The following is a 6,650-nucleotide window of genomic DNA, read 5'->3' on the forward strand; positions in this document are numbered from 1 at the left end:
CCTTAATAAAGGTCAAAATAAAGTTTTATTACGTTGAAGTGTTGTATGGCTTCCACAATGTTTTTACTTTTGAAATCAGGTGGAAATTGATATTTAGCTGATGGTATTTAATGGATATATAGTTGATATTCAACTGTCTTTTCCTGCGACCACTGAAAATTAGAAAATCATCTGTTGTAAGATACACTTCCCTTAGATTAAATTCATCTTTTTTGGGTTGCTTTTTTTTTTTCCCCAGACAGTTAGATAGAAACTGCTTGCAACACCTGAGAGACTTCAGGAGTAAGAAATCTGACTCAACTGGGTTTAAATTAATTTCAATTATTCGTGCCTCTTTCAAATTTCACAGCTCAAAATTATGGATCGTGACAAAAAAGAGAGATAGATCTGAAGAGAAAATAGTTAAGACAGGAGTCAATATGACAACAAGGATTGAAAGTACAGACTTCAGAATGTGCAAAAACAGGATACCAATTTTCCACTCACTTATGCTGGGAAGGGGCCAACAGGAAATACTGCAGATTGGTTTGACAGATAAACTGTCAAAAAAAAAATAAAAAAAAAAAAAGCAAAAATACAACACAACACAGACATCCCTCTGTTGACTCTTCTTTCAAGCTTCAAGTTTTTGCCTGCTTGAAGGAGGATACCGTGGTTAAAATGTACGACTAAATCACACTATTTAAGAAAAAAATCCTCTTTCTGTTAAAAACATCTTAACCACTTCCTGAGGGGGAAGGATATGCAATGTTTTTCAGATAACAACTGAGTATCTGGTTTCTAAACTGCTGGTTTCAAAACAGCCCCAGAAATTAATCATGGCAAAATCTGTGTAATTAATCTTGCTAAGACTGGTCCTTCACACTCTCAGTCTTGCCCGGGATGTGACCTTTCTATAATGTCTTCATCTCCTGCAGATGTGTGGGTTAGGTCCCAGAAGCACGCAGTGAAGTGTGGAGAACCAGCCATCATGACTCTGTTTCCTCTGCATCTCAAGACCAGAAGGACACGTGGAGCCAGCTAGACCACGAATGTACCTCAGAACAATCTCCCTCCTGGCCCACTTAAGCAGGACATGCCTCATAGAATCTTAGTGACTCAGTCACCCAATCACATTAGGCTAGATTGCTTTTACAGAGCTTAATTTCTCCTGCATTTCTTCCTTTCCTCTCTGGCTGGTGAACAAGTAAGGCAGAGCCCAGCACCCCAGCCTCCTTCTCTCCCCAGACATGGTGCTTTCCTCAGCAGTTCTTTAACATCCACCTACTAGTGGGATAGCTGCTGGACCAGAATGAGCCATGTGGCATAGACTCTGCCGAAGCAGTCAGCTGCCCTGCAACATTCCTGTGAGCAGTGATCCTTTTTACTTCTGTGGCTATTCTCACCCAGCCCTGTTCACTGATAAGGCTGTGGGCTGAAAGACACAACTAGAAGCATCTCCCAGAAAAGTTGCCTGTAAGGCAGCAGTCCATACCATTTACATCATGCTCAGGTCTCAAACTTTCCTACACATCCAACTTTTTGCTATAAACACACAGATATTGCACTGGGACTGATCTTTAATATCTTTATTAATGACGTTGACAGTGGGATCAACTGCACCCTCAGCAAGTTTGCTGATGACACCAACCTGTGTGGCAGAGTTGACACACCAGAAGGACAGGATGCCAATCAGAGGGCCCTAGACAGGCCCAGGTGAACCTCATGGGGTTCAGCAAAGCCAAGCACAAGGTCTACACCTTGGTTGTGGCAACCTCTACTATCAATACGAAAGGACTGAACAGAGCTGTACTCAAAAGGACCTCATGGACTGCAGCTGAACATGAGCCAGCAATGTGCCTTTGCAGGACAGGAAGCCAACTATATCCTGGGCTGCATCAGAAGGGTGAGGGAGGAGATCCTGCTCCTCTACTCTGCACTAGTGAGTTCTCACCTGGACTATTCCATCCAGATGTGGAGTCCTCAGTACAATGTGGAGTCCTCAGTACAGGAGAGACATTGACCTGTTGGAAAGCATCCAGAAGAAGGACACAAAAATGATTCCAAGGGTGGAACAGTTCCCTGCGAAGATAGGCAGAGAGAGCTGGGACTGTTCAGCCTGGAAAGGAGAATGCGCCAGGAAGAAATGAGTGTGAGAGCAGGGAGGGAAAACATGGCAAAAGTTTAGGGCATTGGATAATGCCCACATTTCACAGAATCATACAATCACAGAATAGTTAAAGTTGGAAAGGATGTCTGGAAGTGACCTAATTCTGTACCCTACTCAAACAGGGATATCTAAAGCAGGTTGTCCTGGATCATTTCCCTGTATCTTTTGAAGACCTCTAAGAAGACAGATCCTCACTATCTCTCTTGGCAGCCTTTTCCAGTGTTCCATTTGGAGCAACCAATTGAACAATGCCATCCCACGCTTGAAACACAACAGTCATGGTACCACAGACATGGCTTTTGCAGACCTACAAGGCCTGGGCATATTAGGAACATCCTTCTCCAGTCACAGCTTCCGACAACACTGATATCCTCTGCAGCTCTCTTGCCAAGGTGAAAGAGCTCTGCTCCCACCTCTCCCAGATTCCCTTCCCACTGCGAGTTGTGTCACGAGGTTATCACAGAATCATAGAATCACAAGGTTGGAAATGACCTGCAAGATCGTCTAGTCCAACCGTCTTCTCATCACCACTGCTACCACAAGCACTAAACCACATCTCACAGCTCCTCATCCAGATGCCTCTTGAACACTGTCAGGGACGGCGACTCCACCGCCTCCCTGTGCAGCCATTCCAGTGCCTGACCACTCTCTGAGGGAAAGTTTTTCCTTATGTCTAACCTAAACCTCCTCTGATACAACTTGTGGCCATTTCCCCAGTTCTGTTTGTTGCCTGGGAGAAGAGGCCAAACCGCTCTTCACCCCAACCTCCCTTCAGGAAGTTGTAGAGTGCAACAAGGCCTCCTCTTCTCTAACTAAACAATCCCAGCTCCGTCAGCCACTCTTCATAGGATTTGTGCTCCAGACCCCTCACCAGTCTCATGGCCCTTCTCTGGACACACTCCAGGGCCTCAATGTCTTTTTTGTAGTGAGGGACCCAAACACAATACTTGAGGTGCGGCCTCACCAGTGCTGAGTACAGTATCCCTAGATATAAGTCCGTGACAGGGGGGCACAGGCTCCGGGAAAAAGAAAAACAAAAAACACAAATGAAGGGGTGCTAAAGGTTTGCACCAAGCTGGCTGGCCCTGGGGCCGTGTGCGCTTCAGGAGAGGGGGAAGGGCAGAGAGCTAGCAGATAGTTTTAACCTAGAGAAAACACAATGGCAACGATCCGAGGAGGAACGGTAATTTACTGAATTTAACTAAATCATCTGGAGAGACAAAAGTATCCAAAATGAGAGTCAAATCACAATAGTACGAGGGAAAGCACGTGCTTTTCTCTGTGATGAGCTGAGATGGCTGAGCCGGGGCTGGAAAGAGAGGCTGGGGTCCTCCGGAGCTCCACCCCACTGCCTCTTCCCGCCAGGTCCTCTGGGGATGCTGCCCCCTCCCCTCCCATCAGGATACTCAAAGAATTCATGAAAGGCAGTAAACAGAACTAGAACATTAACTTGTTAACTCCCACTGGTCCACACAATATTCTGATGTGGAATACTGACAACAAAAAATCACCAAACCACAAGTTGGTACAGGCTCTGGGGCAGGCCTGCTGGAAAGCAGCTCCATGGAGAGTGATCGAGGTGTCCTGGTGGATGAGTTGGCCATCAACCAGCACTGTGCACTTGTGACAAAGGAAGCCTGGGCTGCATTAGGAAGATCATTGCCAGCAATTTAAGAGAGGTAAACCTTCTCCACTCAGTCCTGTCAAGGCCTCATCTGGAATACTGTGTCCAGATTTGGACCCCCTAATAGAAGAGAGACATGGAGCTCCTGGAATGAGTCCAGTGAAGGGCTACCGAAATGATTAAGGGAGTGGGGGAATACAAGAAAAACTGTTCAGAGCAGCAGCTGTGGAGCAAGATAAACAGCATGAGAATCTCTAGAAAAAGAAAGGACATCTGACGGCTCTGATTGGATAAGCACCTGTATGAACAGCTGAGGAGTGTTTGTAGAATGCTCTGCTGGCATATAAAGGTGGGTGGGAAAGTTGTAGGGGTGGATGGGAAAGCTAGAAATCTTGTGTAGGTATATAAGTGATGTGAGAACTTTTAATAAACAATTTAGGTCATTCACATCTGAGTCTGTGCATCAGACGCTGCAAGTGGCTCCACCTTGTGGGGCAAAGCAAGCCGAGGCTGAGCGAGCCCAGCCCGACTGAACTGCGAAGAGATTGTTTGGTGTGTGCCTGCAGCTTCTGCAGGATAGAAGGTGAGCAGTCGGGAACTGCAGCAAGTTCACTAACGAAGGAGCAACAAGGAAATCTTGCAGCGTTACGGTTAGCTTTCAGGTTTCAGAGTCAGCCTGTATCTACCTCAGCATCAGTTACTTTTCTTAAATAGATAAGCAAAAATATCCCTGAATTTCCGAAAACTGTGTTCTCTATTGATGGAGAGCTTTGGGACAAAATTGGCCCAGAACTCTGGGAGGCTTCTATTGCTAAAGACAGAATGGCTGCTAAACTTCTACCTGTTTGGCACCAAATAATGGAAGGGCTTAAACAAATTTGACAAGGAAGAATTCCTTCCGACTATTCCCCATCGCCCTCCCTCCCACCCCGCCTCTGCCCCTCAGTCTGGGAAGCAGCCCCTGCCTGGATTCGATCCGTGGCTCCGACCCCACCCCTGGCCGGGGAGAAAAGAAATCGCGACCCCCCAACCCTGCTGCCCTCCGCCCCACCCAATTTGCTCTACTGATGCTGCCTTCTTCCACCCCGCATACATCGCCTGCTGCCACATCTGAGCAGCCTGCATGTAACTTGGCTAAAGACAAAAACGGAGCGGAACCAGAGGAACTTTTTGATCCTGCTCCAGTCAATCTAAAAGACGCACCACAATTTGCTTTTGCAGTGTCCTCCATCAACCAAAAAACCCTGCTCAGCGGTATCACTGCACCATGTCACCACAAGGAATGCTTAATAGTCCAACAATATGTCAATTGACTGTAACAAATGCATTACAACCAGTATGAAAAGCTAGACCTTACGTCCTTATCATTACCTGGACAATGTATTAATAGCAGCAGAATAAGAGGACCTAAAGGACATTTTAACGCTCGTCGGGCAGGCAGTCCCAGCTGTCGGTTTACAAACAGCAGAAGAAAAGGTACAGCTTAGTTCTCCATGGAGATACTTAGGATGGAAAATCACATCTCACACCATTTGGCTGCAAATCCTCAAAATAGTACCTCATATACAGACATTAAATGATCTGCAAAAATTATTAGGGAACATAAATTGGCTGCCACCACTTTTGGGTATTACTACTCAAGAGCTGCACCCTCTATTCCAGCTACTCAAAAGAGACCCAGATCTAACTTCTAAAAGACAATTAACACCAGAAGCGCTACAATGCTTGGACTCTGTAATAACACAATTGAAACATCAATATAGCCATCATGTTTGTTTATCACTTCCAGTATCTCTTATAATAATATCAAATTCATATCAGCCATATAGTCTGTTATGTCAATGCAATCCTCAAGAGAAGATCCTCTTATTATCCTCGAATGGATATTCTTACCGCACGCATTCTCAAAAACGATTACATCAAGAGTGGAAATGTTTGCATTGGTAATACAGCGAGGTCGACATCATCTACAAATGTTACGAGCTCTTGACCCTGATTGTATCTACATACCTGCTACTAAAAAAGATGTAGATTGGATGCTTGCACAGTCGCTCGCTCTACAAACTGCTATGGCAGACTATACTGGACAAATCTCCACCCATCCCCCAAACATCCGTTACTGCATAATTTGAGTGATCTGTCCCTTACTACTAATATTTTATTTTCACATGTTCCAATTTCTGATGCTGTTATTGTATTTACAGATGGCTCCGGCAAGACACACCAAGCAGTGGTTCTCTGGTGTGCGACTGCTGAATGATGGCAGTCAGATGTACATGTTGTCAATGGATCGCCTCAAATTGTAGCTTGAGCTTTCAAAATTTTTTCAGAAAAAAAGCTTAATATAATAACTGACTCTTTGTATGTTACAGGTATCATTCAGCAGATTGAAGGATCTTTTCTTAAAGAAGTTAACAACCCTGCTTTGTTTTCACAGCTCAAGAGAGTTTTACATTATGTCTCTCACCGTACTTTTCCTTATTAAGCATATTCAGTCACACACTGCGTTGCCTGGTCCTTTAACTGAGGGCAACCGTAAGGCTGATCAAGTCGCCTTTGCTACCCCTCAGTTATTTCAGTGTGACTCTCCCATCAGTTTTTCCATCAGAATAGGAACGCCTTACAAAAACAATTGCAACTGACAGTGGATCAAGCCTGTAACATTATTCTAACATGCCCAGATTGCCAGGTAATTGCCCCCTCACCTCAAATGGGGACGAATCCTCGTGGCACAGCACCTCTTCAACTGTGGCAGACAGATGTCACTCGTGTTCCCAAATATGGCCATCTAAAATACGTACATGTAACAATAGATACTGTATGGGGCTACTGAATCATGGCCTGAACCTCTGATTGATCACCTGAGGCGAGCAATGA

The sequence above is a fragment of the Meleagris gallopavo genome, chromosome 10 (assembly GCF_000146605.3).
Source record: "Meleagris gallopavo isolate NT-WF06-2002-E0010 breed Aviagen turkey brand Nicholas breeding stock chromosome 10, Turkey_5.1, whole genome shotgun sequence".
In the NCBI taxonomy this organism is placed as follows: Eukaryota; Metazoa; Chordata; class Aves; order Galliformes; family Phasianidae; genus Meleagris; species Meleagris gallopavo.